General features: G+C 52.8%; 1 long non-coding RNA gene across 1 annotated transcript in view; it reads left to right on the plus strand.

The window, feature by feature from the left end:
• Positions 1-14,991, plus strand: part of LOC132661415 (uncharacterized) — a 32,769-nt gene extending 17,778 nt beyond the window's left edge. Inside the window, exons 3-4 of the long non-coding RNA XR_009602210.3 lie at positions 10,616-10,729; positions 14,174-14,991. This is a non-coding gene — a long non-coding RNA (uncharacterized LOC132661415). The remainder of the gene's footprint in view (positions 1-10,615; positions 10,730-14,173) is intronic.
• The last annotated feature ends 535 nt before the right edge of the window (positions 14,992-15,526 follow it).

The following is a 15,526-nucleotide window of genomic DNA, read 5'->3' on the forward strand; positions in this document are numbered from 1 at the left end:
TCCCAGACCTAGTTCCCTTCTCCCCCTGAAACCCTGTCCTCAATGCCTCCACAGTGCCTTGTGCTTCCCCGGGGTAGACGTTGCCACACTGTGTGGATGTTTGTCCCATCCTGACTGCAAGCTCCTCTGGGTAAAGGCTGCACCCATGCACAACATGGTGCCTGGCATGGAGCAGGAAAAGGAGATATCTGCCCCTCTGCGTGACCAACAGGATAAAGGGCAGGGCCAGGAGGGGCCCCAAGTTCAGTGCAGTCTTGATCCACCTAAGGCCGTGCATAGGGAGGTCAGCAGCAGACCCAACTCATAATGCTGGTCTTTAGCCCCAGCCCGTGGTCTTCTATCTCAGTATTCTGGGCCCCCTCAGGATCCAGCAAGGCTGTGGGAGGGACAGAAGCTGGAGTCGGGGGACTTTATCCCAACGCCTGGTTTGCATTTGGCCCCAAGAAAGTCTGTCTTAGTTTGGGCTGCTGTCGTAGAATACCATAGACTGGGTGTCTTAGAAGCAATAAAAATGTATTTATCACAGTTCTGGAGGCTGGAAGTTCTAGGTCAGGGTGCCAGCATGTTTGGCATGCTGGCATGAAAGAGCCTTCTTTCAGATTGCAAACTGCCAACTTCTAGCTGTCTTCACAATGCAGAGAGCCGAGAGGAAGCTAGGTCTCTCTCTCTTCATCCAGAGCCTGGGGACCCGGGCTAGGGATAAGGAAGGGGCACTGGGCTTGTCTGAACTGAGAGTCGGGGTTCTGTCTCATTCCCAAGCTTCTCTGGCTTCCCTGCACTTGCACACTGCTGTCTCTACTGGAAGGCTCTGTTCTTTCCTCCACCTGGTGACTTTCTACTGAAGCTCATTGGCACCTAGCTGCTCGGGAAGCCCCCAGATGGACTTCTCTGATCCCCCTGTCAAATGCTCACACCTTTTACACCGTGATGGACTAGTCCTGCTGCTTGGATCTCCCATTGGGCTGGAAGCATCCCAAGAGCAGACAGAATCTGGTTCTGGGTCAGCCTTGGAGCAGAGCAGAGGTGCTAGTGAGGACTCGGCAGATGAGAGAGAGCTTCGTAGGGGCAGGTTGGGGTGGGGGTGTGATGCAGAAAAGCAGTGTGTACCAGGGGAGTAGAGGAACACTGAGTCCCTGGAACTTCCATGACCCCTGCACTAACAGTCTTCATGTGCTAGTTCCTCCCTGCAGGGGGCAACACCAAACAGATTTTGGGCAACCCGGCCAAGGGGAACAGGAAGGGATAGGTGCTGCCCCCTGGCTTCCTGGGAAGCCCAAGCAGGAGCCAATAGAGCAAGTGGTGTATTTGGCCCAGAAGCCCAGGGAGGCCCAGGAAGGCCCTGCAGGAGACTTCAGACAGGAAGAGGCTACAGAGATTGGGAGAGAAGAGTGCCCTGTCTGGAGACGGGGTTCCTCATGGCCTGGGAATTTGGAATCTGGAACAAGAGGGTCCCTTGAGAGACGGAAATGCCCACATGACAGGTAAAAGAGGACTAGAGAGGATTCCTGGACTGGTGGGACAGGCCACGGTGAGGCTGAGCTGGGGGAACTGGTCCAGCAAAGGGAGGGGTCATGCCTGGGAGTGGCAGGAGGCTCACTAGGTTCTGGAAGGGAGGCTGCTGGGAGTGCTGGGATCCTGCAGTGGCTGCGGCCAAGATGTGGGCAGGCGCCTGGCCTGCCGCCCACTGAGCTGCCCCAGGACACTTGTCAGCCTCTCTGTACTCCTGCAGGTCCCGGATCAGAGTGGGGAACATCACTGTGACCCTCAGGCAGGCAGCCCTGGGGCGTCCCTGGGTCCACTTGGCTGGCTTCAGCTGCAGCTCAGGAACCATCTTCCTCCCTAAACCTTGGGCTTCTCTGTGCAATCCTTGGGGGCAGCTGTCACTTCCTGCCCACCCTGGACGGCCCAGGCCAGGGCCCAGGCTTTGCCTCTTTGTGGAGGGGCTTCAGCGTCTCAGCCAGCAGGGGCAGATCCCCAGAGCCCCTCGGGGTGGGCAGATGAAAGGCGCTGCCCCTCCTTCCCCAGCCTCCTGGCCAGTCACTTCCCCTCTCCTCTCCTCAGCAGAACTGTAAGAATTATTATTTTTTAAATCCTCATTGGAATGCTAATTTTGATTTTGAGTGTCTGTCATGGGCTCTTTGAAGTTTTTCAGACAAAATAAGTATCTCCTTAACAGAGGGGATTAGCGCCTACTTGTTTAGAATCCTCTGACTGAGAGTGACAACCAATTTCAGAACCTGTGGGCTTTAGGAAGGCTGCAGGAAGAGGGGCCGCCTCCCTCCCTGGTGGTCAGCTTCCCATAAATGGCTTAATGGGGTTAGAGTTTAACCCCTCAAACAGGGATCAGAGCCCCCAGCTTGAAAGCCAATGAACAGTGAGGTAGATCTTGCTATTTAAATCCAGCAGGACTTGGTTAGAACTCTTTTATTCTCTGGAGTTTAAAGAAAACAAACCCACTTCCCTTGCAGGATGTAGGGCCTGCTCCAGCCAGCGGGCCCCCAGCTTCCTCCCCCAAATGCAGGCCTTCCAGCCACAGGTAATTCACCGCCCAGGCTCAGCTCAGGCTGGGGTGCTCCTGGCTTTATGATTCTGTTCAATTCGAGAGCACTAATGGGGCAATTTGTAAAGAAAGAAATATAATGAGTTATCACAAAGCTCAGCAAGGACTCGACAAACTGGGCACTTCCCATCCATCAAGCATCCCAGCGTGGTTGCAGACCAGCCGGGCCAGAAATCTTGGGCCCCCGGGAATCTAGCCTCACTTAGTACTGCTGCAGTTACCTTCCCCTTCGCTGGGCCCCGGATCATGGCCCTGAAAGGCCAGCTGGCTGGAGACGATGGTGTGGGGTCCGTGGAAGTAAAAGGGGGAATACTTAAGGATTTATTTGCTGAAGCAAATTATCATGCAGGCCAGCCTTAGAAAGAGCACCAAACCATGTGACAGCCTGTGGGGCCCTGTGTGGGCTGCAACGTTGTTCCAGGACCCCCACCGCCAGCCCGCGCCTAGGAGCTGAGGCTATGCCTTGGTCTGTCATTAAGCCTGAGGTCATGGATGGTGTCGGACGGTCATAGAAAGCCAAACTGCCCCCAGCCTGCACCTGTGGGTGGACCGTGGGACCTCTTCTGCAGAGAACAGGGGAGTGACATGCTGTGTCTATTTGCTGAGATGATGAGGCATGAACTTGAATTACAGACCCCTAGACCCTCCTGCTCTTCTTTCAGATGTGCAAAATGAGGTCCACAGAGGGGAACTGAAGGGCCAGAGTACTCACAGTAGGCAATTTGTCACCTGTATACATGATGGTCTAGGAGAGTGTCACGGAGTGTGGCTCGGGGCCATGGGAAGGGTGGGCCCAGAGCCATAGTCCTGGAGGCATGGAGTGAGGCCTCTGGGCTCCACTCAGCCCGGCCTGCTCACCCTGCACGCTGGGATGCCTGAAGTGGCCCTCACCCCTCCCCGGCCACCCACTACCCCACTACTTCAGGCCTGGGGACCCTGGAGGACAGAGATCTTGGCCAGCTTGGGAAGGAGGGCTGGTCTGTGCAGAGGGGTTTTCTGGGCTAACGTGCCCCTTTGCCCTCTCTCTTGTCCCCCATGTATCTGCTGCCTGTGCAGCTAGCCTGGACCCTGGGGATCTGCCCCTGCAGGTGCCTCAGAAGGCCCTTTCAGAGCTGCAAGTCACAGGAAGGCCCCATCACCCACAGATGGGACAGGTAGAGGTCTGACCACTGTAAGGCCTGCTTGCTCCCGAACAGAGTGATATGGTCCAGACTGGTCCTCAGCAAGGTTCTGGGTAGCCTTCTTCTACCCACTCAGATCCTGCCCCCTTTCCTTCTACTCTTGTGAGCAACCTGGAGGTGCCCCAAGCCCAGGAGAAGTCAACCTGCAGCCTCACAACAGGCAGGTTCCACAGAGAGGGCAATAGTCCTCTTCCTCATAAGGATGATAAATAAAAATAACTACCACGGTTAGTGCTTACTGTGTGTGTTAGGCGTGATTCTGAACACAGTAATTAAGTCACTAAACCTTATTAACGGCGCTATGATAAAATACTATTGCTACTATTCCCGTTTTGCAAATTGGAAAACTGAGGCATGGAGAGGCTAAATAACTTGTTCAAGTTCACCCGGCTAGTGAATGACAGAATAAGAGTTCAAGTACAGCCAACCTGGCTCCAGAGTCAGAGCTTTAGTGACCATCAGTCCCGGAGCCAACAGAAGCCTAGGACCCACCCTTGGCACCCGCCATAAGGCCAGGTTGAATGGCCAGGGGCTGAGATTTCTCTGTGCTATGAGGGAGGAAGCACAAGGAGAGGGCAGTGGAGGCAGGGCATGGACTCAGGTTTGAGGAGACCCTAAAGAGCATGGAGCTGCTCCAATATACACCTGCCATGTGCCAACCACTGTGCCTGGCACTCCACCCACGGTATCTGATGACTGTCTCCCAGCCACCTGCAAGGTAGGAATTACTGTTTTCATTTAGCTGAGCTATTCAGAAAGGTTAAGTAACTTATCCATGGTCACACAGCTCACAAAGAGCATACCTGGGTTTCAAACCCAGGTCCATCTGGTTTCCAAGCTGGGTCCCCTGGCCCTTGCATGCGAGACGGGACTGGGGTGGGGATGGAGGCAGAGTGGGCTGGAAGGCAAGAACTGAGAGTGACGAACCTGGGGGAGTGTCGCTGGCCATTCTGCAGCTCACCAGCGCTGGGCACACTGGGAAGTCTCACCTAGAGCCAGAGAGCTTTGGGTCAGACTGGCTCAGGGCCAGAGGGGGGTTCTTGAGAATGCTCACATTCTAGGCTGCCGGCACACGGAGGGCTGCAGGCGCTGACCCCAACTCCTGAGTCTGTGCTCCAAGCTGCCTTTGGGGCAATGGGAGTTGAACTCTTGCTCCCCCCATTCCCCACAGACTGGACAGGAAAGGGGAGGAGGCCAAAGCCCCTTGCCCTGCTCCCTCCCAGGCTCTCTCACCCCCAGGGGCTCCATCGCTGTTTCAGCTTCCCCTGCCCCCCTGTCCTTTGTGTGTCCACACCTCCTGGGTCACCAATCCCCGTCCTGGGTTCCCACGTCCTGGGAGCGGAAGGGTTACGGCTTCTGCCGCTGAGTGGAGGCTGCTGTTCCCCAGCGTTAAGCAGCTTTAGTGTCTCCTACCCCAGCCCTGATTTAAAATTCATAAATGCTAATCCTTCATAATTTACGGTTTAAAAGCAGCCCCACTCCCAGGCCCCGTGGCTACAGCTCTGTCAGAGTAATTATGCCGCCAAGCTGAAATTGGACTACTAACTGAGATATTAAACAGGGGGGGAAATCCTCGCGCTGGCAGCCGACCCAATTATTCCAAATAAGCAAACAGATTAGTGAGTAATTTTCCAGTTAAATTTGGTGATTGGTGCCAGAATTGTATGTTAAATATTCAGAAGTAAATAGATTAAAGATGAAATGTGCCCCCCCTCCCTTTTTCTGGGCTTAATTTACTGTGTATATTAAAACTTTTTCATGAGGAGAAAAAAAGTAAAAATGATAATTAAAAAAAACAAATAAACCCCTCTGGGCCTCCCCAGTGCAGTTTGGCAGAGGCCAGAGCAGGGCCCAGGCCTCTCCAGCCTCCTTGACTTCCCAGCCCTCCTGGGCAGGGCCAACCACGTCCCCTAAGCCCAAACGCCAGCCCTCCCCAGGGAAGGGGAATGTAGGACCCTGGGCATCTGGGTGGGCTAGGAACCTCCCAGCTCCATATGCTGGGCTTGTATTTCTTACAAAGAGAAATCCCAAATCTATTAGTCCTAAAGTCAGACCATGCTGAGAAAACCCAGATAGAAGTGGCAGAGAGAGAGGTGGTCATGGGCATGTGGGCCCCAGGGGTGCCCGGCTCCTGCAGGCACACAGCACTCTCTGCTCTTAGGTCCCAGTGCCCGGAACTGGGACCCTGACGAGCGTGATCCACCAACAGTATGCTTCCCTGGCCTGTGTGTAGAAGCTGGTCTGCCATCCTGGAGATGGGGGGTGCGGGGGGAGGTTCTCAGCCATGGTACCCTCTTGCCCATAGCACACAGATGGTGCCCACCCCCCACTGCCCCTTAGCCTCCTACACTCCTCCCTGGCAGCTTGGACTCTCACTTCTCCACCTCCTCTTTTGATTCTCTGCAGCAGCCCAGCCACAGATGTATGTCCAACAGGGAGTCATCTCCCCAAAAAAGCAAATGTAGAAATGGAGGCCCAGAGAGGGCAATGGATTGTCCCAAGGCACCCAGCAATTCAGGGATAGAAATGCATCTAGAAGAGGGCTCTTGGGGCGCCAGGGTGGCCCAGTCAGTTAAGCGTCCGACTTCGGCTCAGGTCATGATCTTGCGGTTCTTGATTTTGAGCCCTGCATTGGGCTCTGTGCTGACAGCTTGGAGCCTGGAGCCTGCTTTGGATTCTGTGTCTCCCTCTCTCTCTGCCCCTCTCCCATTCACATGCTGTCTTTCTCTCTCTCTTTCAAAATAAAAATAAATAAACATTAAAAAAATTTTAGAAGAGGGTTCTTTGGCCGCTTAGTCTGGACTCTCTCTGCCGCCCCCTAGAGGACCCAGCTTAAGGCACAGGCTCACCTGGGCAGGTACATAGGAGCTGCACAGGGATAGGTGGAGAACAGAGAAGGAAACTTTGTACCAGGCCAGGAGTGAGCTGGCTGGGTCTGTGGAAAGGGCGTAGGGTAGAGGGGGAGAAGATCATGGGCCCATCCTGGGACAGTCAAGCAGGGGGAGCTGGAAGAATGTGCCTGGGAGAAGAGTCTGCATGTGGGAGGGGCAGGTAAAGCGTGTAGGCCCTGGGAGGGGAGGGCAGTCTTGGGATTAGGGCCTTCCTGTCTAGTTCCCCTCACCCCTGCCCCTCAGCATACCAGTTCCAGGTGTGGGACCAACCTGAGGCACAGCCTCCTCCAGGGCAGGCCTCTTTTCCTCCCTTTCACTCAGGGATCCCCTTCCATTAGGTTCCAACTCCTGAACCAAGAGGATAGCTGGGGGAAGCTGGGGATTCCCAGAGGCCATGTCACCTTCTCCAGAGTCCCCCTTCCCTTGTTCTGTCAGAGGAATCTGGCCCAAGGGATGCTGAGAAGATGCCCTGTCCCCTTGGGTTGAAGGGAGCCCCCCGCCCCTTTCTCTCCTTCAGCCTCTTAGAGGCACACACCAGAGGGCAATGGGGCTGAGGTGTGGTGGGCATGCAAACACCTCTCCCCAACACAACATACGGAGGCTGTAATCATAGGAGGGCCTGGCCCAGGCCACCGAGATAACACCCCAGATAAACACAGGACAGGCAGGCAGGTCTCTGGGCTCATGTCCAGGCAGAGGAAGATGGTGCAGGGACCCAGGACATGATTCGTCCCATCCATGGGATCTGCCTGGCTCAGGCTTCTCTGACCCCACTAGGCTCTCAGGGCAAATTAGAACCCCCAAGAATCTTGCACAAAATACATGCAACTCCCCACCCTGCCTCCACCATATGGAATCCCCTAAGGGTTATTAACCAACCTACCTAATGAAATTTCTGCTCCTAAACCAATGATTTGCAACTCTTAAAAAGTAACTGAACGCTTTCTTCAAACAAAGTCTTTGTACAAACAAGCCTATTATGCAAAGCAGATAACAACAGAGCTTGGGTTAAATATCTCCATTTGCCACTCCCTACCCCCCACATTCTGAGTTCTCTCCGGGGAACCCCTAGAATTCCACCAGAGGGCAGCCAACCAGGCACAGGAAGCTGAGCCTCTAGTTTGTGGTTCCTGGGTACTCCTTCTGAGGGGGCCCCCATCAGGGGGTACAGCGGCTGTTTCCCCCCGGATGGTCAGAGACTGACAACAGAGCCAAGTTCCTCCAGATGCTGCTGAGGACAGCTGCTGTGGCCAGGAGGGCTGGTCCAGCCCGTGGTCAGCAGGGGTCCCACGCAGAAAGTCCACCACCCACTCTTCTGAGAGTTCCCGGATGGAGGGGCCAGTTAGAACTAGAGAGTGAGTGGGTGGGTCCTGGCCCGAGGTCCTTACCCTTGTGCAGGTCACTTCTTGTGCAGGTAGACTCCCCCCTTTGGGGACATTGTAACAAAGTCCTTCCCTCTCAGACCTTCAGGGAAGATGGGAGGAAGGACCTGGATCATTATCTTCCCATTCTGGGCTCTAACCAGCATCCCAGGGATCCAGGGTGTACAGACATCTCTAGTCCTTATCTAGGAAAGAAAGGGTGGGGGAAGGAAGAAAGGCCCCTAAAAAGAAAAAAAAGCACACAGCACTTACGGAGCATTTCCTGTGCGTGGCCAGCATGGGGAAGTGACCGTGTTATTTAATTGTCAGCCCTCTCATTTCGGGTGCACCCAGGTCAGCCCGATGGCCTCTGTTGACTGAGAAGAAAAAGCCCTGACTTCCTTCCACAAGTGCCTGGCCCAACAGAGTCAGGGCTGTCCCAGCCCTCATAGGACACTGAGCCACAGCTTGTTTTACAGACTGTCTTTTCCCTCACTGGGTTGGAGTTGCCGTAGTAACCAGCCCCCCGCCCCCCCAGTCGTGCCTTCTCACTGGTCTGCTCTGGATTTGGTATGAACATTATTTTACATGAAAAGCTAAAGATTATCTCTTTACTAACCTCAGGTAATTTGTTACCGTCGTTGCTGTTTTAACTGTTTCAGACTTAAGACTTTGCAAAGTCACCCAACCCTGTTTTCTGTATTAAAACAAAAAAGAACAACCAACTGAATCAGAACACAGTTTATGAATAGAGCTAACAAGTGGCTGCTGGACCAGCTGCAGGGATTCTGGGGCTGCTGATGGGTTTATGTGCTCAGAAGTCCCAGCCCTTTACTATATGATTAAGGTGAGCCTGAGTCCCCCTGCCCCCGCCCCGGGTTTGGGTGGAAGACCCTGCGTGGTCACAGGTCTGAGCCACTTGCAAGACCTCTGGGGGACATTTTTCCTACATTGGGACACTCTTGCTACCTGGGTAGTTTTAGTTGTCAGTGAACCCACTGCCAGCCCCTGAAACACACAGAGAGGGATGCACAAACACGCGTCTCATACACACACATGTATGTTCCTACGGATACATATGGACACTCCCACAAGCACACACACACACACACACACACACACACACACACCGGGCATCCTCCTTGGCCCATGAGAGTCAGGGCTCCACGGTGTGGCGTGCCAGCACACTGGCTCTCCAGGGGAAAGCGGGCCCTAATGTGTAGTGTTTGCCAATTTCCTTGATGTAAATACTTCCACTGTGGCAGATTTTAAGCTCCCAGTAGTTTAAGAACTGACTTGCAAAATTCCTGAATATTGAACAAATTGGCTCTTGCTGACAAAACCAAACCATCGTCTCAGGACCATGTGTCTTCCATCCCAGGCGTGGTGGCTGCAGGTGTGACCTGATGAGGTGGTCTGAGCCTGAGGAACAAGAGAGGGTCTTGGCTTGGAGCAGGTGAGTCATTGAGCTCCGAGTGTGTGACAGAAGGACCCCAGGTAGGCTCAGAGGGTGGGAGCTACAGGCAGGCGGGTTGTGGTGCTATGCTGACGAATGACATCACAGCTACCTCAGAGGGCAGTGAGGTCTCTGTTCCTGGAGGTATAGAAGGAGGGCCAGAGGACCATGCAGCTGGGACACAGAGAGACACCAGGTCACTTCCTTTTCCTGCCTCAGCAGAGGCCCACACTCAGTCCTTTTGTCCTGTGTCACACCACAAAGTAATGAGGGCTTGTGTTGTTCTTGCTCCGCCTTCTGGAACTAGGAAACCCAATTCTCATGGATGGGAGACAGGACTGCCTGAGCCTGGCCTCATGTGACACGAGGGACCACTCAATATGTTCAGTGGGCTTGGCTGAGAGCCAGGCCCCGTCCTCTGTTTTCTGGCTTCTGTTCACATAACTTGCTGGCCTGGTGGGAGGGGAGTGGGCATCCTTGGGCTGGAGCAACCTGGCTCTGTCTGCCCTGAGTTCTCTACAGGGCCCACGCTCCCCTGAAGTCACCTTCTGGGATGATCTTCCATTGCCCCAGGAGGCAAGTTCTCATGTGTGGGTGTGTGTGTGTTGATAAGTATAGGAGCTCGTGCATGGGTGTGAGGAAAAAAAATTTAAAAAAATAGAAAAATAACACCTGCCATCTTATTTTGCATTTATTTTAACAAACAAGGCAGAATAGAACAGTGATTATGAAGACAGACCCTGGAGCCAGATGACCAGGGGTTAGAAGCCTGCTTCTTCCATTTACTGGCTGTGTGGTCTGGCACAAGTTCTTAATCTCTCTGTGCCTCAGTTTCTTGCAAGATGGACCCATCTTATGAGGTGTGCTGAAAACTGGATGAGTTGATGCCCGTAAGCCCTAGGGTGGCGTCTGGCACACAGCAAGTACAATACAAGTGGTCGTTATTATTACAGTTCTTCTTATTGTCCAATAGCCCATTCAATGTCAAACACTCTACTAAGCAACTTTTTCTTAATTTCACTTAATCCTCATAACCGTACCATGAAGTTGGTGTATTACTATCCTTTTATAGATGAAGGGTCCGAAGTTCAGGGAGATTAAGTAACTTGCCCAACTTCCCAAAAGGAATAAGCAGCAGAGCCAGACCTCCAACTCTTAACTCCTAGGGGCACCTTGGTGAAGGTCCTCATGGTAATGGAAGCCACAGGCAGGCACGATCGTCTTTGTCAACAAACAAATCCACAGAAACTGAGCCATAAAGAACTCTCCAGAAATCTGCAGTAAGTAACACTGATATATCTGCCTTTTGATCACCCCCCACGGTGACCACACCAGGAAGATGAAGCCAGAACAGAAGGTGGGATGGTCAGGAGAGGGTCTGCCTTGTTTCATACCCCATGTGCCTCATCTGTCATCCCTGTGCAAACTTAAAAAGCCCTTTGCCACCTGACAACGCAGGCAGGGTGTATTTGGGATGTGACCTATCCCTGTGTGAGGGATGGACAAGAGACCCCCCACCCTGACCACCACCATAGAGTTAAATGCGAGACTCTTCTTGACCCTGGCTGACGAGGGCGGGCAGGGATGACTGCCACTTTGCCTTGCCCAAGAAGCCATGGGATGCATACCTGGCCTTCCCCGGTTCTGTGTCCAGAACACGGCCAGGGTGAGGGCCAATTCGGAATAGGGCCCTCTTTTGCCCCTGGAGTGGAGGGAGGCAACAAGGGGGCCCTACCCAGGGCACTAGGGGTAGAAGAAGGCTGAGAATTCACCCAAGGAGGTTTGGAAGCTGGACTGTGCTCCAGGCCCTTGGCACATGCTCCATTGTCCCCTCGGGCTTCACATACAAAACACAAACTCAAAATTCTGAGAATTTCAAGATGGCAACGATAGAGCATTAAACCCTAAGCACAGGGCCTTTCTGAATATGGGCCACCACCTCTAGGCCACAGCCCTTTGTTCAACAGCTGGGTCCCACAGATCTGCACCCAAATGCTTCCTCTTCACCAGGCCCCTGCTTGGTCATTGCCCCCCTGACTGGTTGGAAGAGCCCCCATCCACCTTCGGGAGAAAGCATTGCTCACTGCCCTCTGTGACAAGTGCCAGCTTCCTCCCCAGTTTGTCTGCCACCTCCTGTCTCCATGCCCCGGGCCCTAGTTGTGCCAATTAACACACACACTCGGCTGCTCCTTTTTGCCTATCCTCTGGCCGTGCTGACATTTGCTCAGTGCTCTTTCTCAGTGCCACCTATAAGCTCCTAGTCAAATCTTACAAGTTCATCTGGTTGTCACCAGATGTCATGAAGCCTTCCCTGATCTCTAGGAAGAGGAAAGGTTTCTTTTCTTTCCTATCACTGTCCCTTATTTTGTTATAATCTATTATTACACTTACTATGTTCCCTCATTCGTTCAATATGTATTTATTGAGCACCTATTATATTTAGTCACTGCCTGGTTGATACTCTGTTAATCCAACTCTCTCCCTTGAGGGATAACCAGCCCCCGGAGGTCACTGTCTGAGTTCTATTCATCTTTGTATCTTCAGATACTGGAAGCAAGTCATAAATATTTGTTGAGTTAAAGAAGGAAGGAAGGAAGGAAGGAAGGAAGGAAGGAAGGAAGGAAGGGGATAGATTAGAGGGGTGTGGAGGAGAGGTGCTGAGGCAGTAGCATTCACTCCAATGCTGAATTAGGTGGGAGAATAGTTTGGACTCAGTAAGGTGAGATGCAGGGTGGGAAGATTCCAGACTTGGGGGTGAGGTCCATTTTTTACCAACTACCCCCTGCCCTATTCCCATCAATGTATCCTTCTAAGCCGACAAAGAACCAGAGGTTCTCCCTCTCCACATCGCTTCCAAAGTTCTTTGGCCTTGGGAAATTATCAGGAAATGGGATGGGATATTTGGTTGTATCTTTGAAGGGTGTGTACTGAGTTTCTGATTATAATACTCAGTCCATTCTGTGGTTTTAGAAAACATACCATTATACAAAATACACACATATGTTCCACACCTACACATACTCACAAAAGGACATGTCACACACATGTGCACACACACATGCCACGAGCACTTGGCAGACCCACCACTCAAATATGCATTCAGGCACACACATAGCGGTGGGGCGAGGGATACGGCAGCTCCCATCACAGTCACCACCCAGAGTGACCACTCCCTCCTGCTTTTGCTGGGGCCCTACCTGTCCTGACCCCACTTGACCACACTCTGTTCCCATTGGGATTCCATGCAATTGACACCTCCATACCCTGACCCTCCAATCTCGCCCCTTGTCTTCATCTGACTCCTGCCGCACTTTGCACGCCCAGCAACCCCACCCTGACTTCACAGTCTTGACCCCACCTTGGCCTCATCCAATTCTGATTTTGTCCTGAGACCATGGCGGAGACCCTTGCACAGTACTTGCTGAGGGGACATCTTCAGTGCAGACCTTTCTCTGAAATGAATTGCGCTATAGGGGATCATGCGGGAAGCAGGCCTGGCCCCACTTTGATGCTCTTCCCCAACTCTAAATATGATCACGTTTTTCTCAGCTGCCTTACATTGTTTGCAAAAGGAGGCAGGATAAAAATTTAAATCTGTAAGTAACTATAGACACTTAAGTCTCCTCAATGGTTACCAAAAAAGAATCTTGTTTAAGTCTGCCTTCCCCCTGGCACCCTGCCCAAGACATCTTGAACCCCTCCCCTTCCTGCTAAGTCTCTGTGGGCCACATGACTGACCATGCTTCTGTGAAGGCTTTTTCTCCCATTTTCTCCGATCCTACAGTCCCCTACTTTCTTCCTGCCTCTTGTTGCTCCTCCTCACTCCCTTCTCTCTCCCCTTCCTCCACTGGCCTCCTAAATGCTGGTGTTCCCAGGGTCTCGACCCAGTCCTCTTTCTCTCACTGAACAGACCTCCTTACAGTCCAGCTGGTGCTCGGCTTCCTCCCACTGTTGAATTTTACAGAGGCTGCCGCATCTCTGTCTCCAGCCCTGAGCTGCATCCTGACCCCTACAGCCAACAGATTCCGGACATCTAACCTTGGGTGTCACATGGTCAAAATGGAGCCCACCCCTTCTGGCCCAGGCTGCCCCTCCTCCTGTACTTAGCATCCCGGTGAATGGCACTATCGTTGCACAATTGTCTGGGAATTCTCCAGAAACCTGGCAACCTGCTAGATCCTCCACTTCTCTCTTTCTCTCTTCCCTCAAACTCAACAGTCACCAAAGCCTATTAATTTTACCTCTTGAATCTGATCCCCCTTCTCCACCACCATCTCTCAATTCTTACGTGAAGGAATGGAAGTGTTTCCTGTCTGTTTTTCCGGTCTCTATTCCACATCCCTTCATCCTGGAGCAATATTTCTAAGAAATCGGATCGTGTCTTCTAATTGCCTGAAACCTTCAATGGCTCCCCCACTACCTACAAAGTAAAGTGCACAGTCCTTACCAGACATCCCAGGCTCCTCGCAGTCTTGCCCCTGCCCACTGTTTCTTCTTCCTCTGCCTCCCCCGCCTCTGTAGCTCTGCCCCCAGCACCCCACTCCTCAGTGCCCACCCACCTGCAATGGGCCATCACTTCATGCCTCTAATGTATTGTGGTCAGATGCAGGCCCAAGGTGTTGGCTCTAAGTAGCAGTAGATGTGGGACAGGGGAGGGAGGAAGGGCCCCCTGTATACATCGTGCATTCACTCAGAAGTCATCCACTGAGCCTGTTCTGTTCCAGAGTGGTGCAAGTCCAAGGGCTGTGTACTGGAGGAGCTCACTGTTCCCTGGGGGACACGCAGAGTGACACGCAAGCACAGAATAAAGAGGAGCAATTGAAGATGTTGAATCAGAGTGTGATGAACTCCCGATATGCTTCAGGTGTGGGGTGTCGAACGCAGTGGGGAGGGCAAGAGTGGATTTGGGGAAGCCGGTGTGCAGCAACTATAATAGTCCAGGAGAGAAGTCGTGGCGCCTGCATGGGTAGGGGAGGCAGTGGGAATAGAGGGGTGCTCAGAAAGTGGAATGGGAAGAACTTTACAACTAATTGGCTGTGGGGTGCAAGAGAGGACTCTAGAATGACCTCAAGGTTTCTGCCTCAGGCAATGAGGGGATGATGGTACCATTCATAAAGTGAAAAATGTCATAGGGAGCAGATGTGGGCCCCAGCCCTCCCCTAGATCCTTAGATTTTATCATTGTTGTTGTTGTTATTGTTGTTTTAGTTAACAATCATGAGCACTCCTATAGCCAAGCAGATGCTAAGTGACTTACCTGCTTTATGTGATGATATTCTCACAATAAATCCCTCGAGGAGACAACTATTCTCCCCGTTCTGCAGATGGTGCTACTGAGGCTCAAGAAAGTTCAATGATTTGCTTACACTTACATAGTGCCAAATGAAGGAGCCAGGATGCCAGGCCAGGATTGTAACAATGGTATTCTATCAGCTGCCCAGATGGTAACACCTTCCTAGGGGTGCGAGGCTCTGTGGGGCTGCCTCCGTTCTCTGCTTCATGTTCAAGGGTGGAGATTGCTCCCTCCCCATGGCTCTGGAGTCCTGTAGCGTGGGGGGGGGGGGGGGCTGGGGGGGGCAAGTAGCAGTGATGGGTGGGGGTAAGGATCCAGAGCTGGGGCAACAACTTGGCCTGTGGGCAGTGGTCTCACTTCTGCTCACACACATCAGAGCCAAGTGCTGTGCCCTCCCAGACCCCTTCTGCCCCTCCATTACCTGCCCTTCCACTTTGAGCTGGACCCCTAGGACCCCGGGGGGAGGTACTCCATGGGGCTTGCAGAGGCTAGATGGGTGAGCTGGCTTCTGCGAAGTAGCAAAGCGAGGCAGGCAGGGGGCGCCACAGACCCCTCCAGGGTGGTGGACAGGCTTGTGAGGTTGTACCTGATGAGCTCCCCTGAGCAACCAAGCACTGGAAAATCAATATCGTTTTCCACTTTCTGTGCTGGGCGACTCATTTTCATTATGTCTCAGGCTTCCTCTGTGCTGCTGGGGACTGAGACGGTTCTCTGGCCATGGTCCCAGCCCTAATCTCTGTACAGGCTGACAAGCTTAGTGAACACATGCTCTAGGACCCATGGTC

Source organism: Panthera onca, chromosome D1 (genome assembly GCF_046562875.1).
Source record: "Panthera onca isolate mPanOnc1 chromosome D1, mPanOnc1 haplotype 2, whole genome shotgun sequence".
Taxonomy (NCBI): domain Eukaryota; kingdom Metazoa; phylum Chordata; class Mammalia; order Carnivora; family Felidae; genus Panthera; species Panthera onca.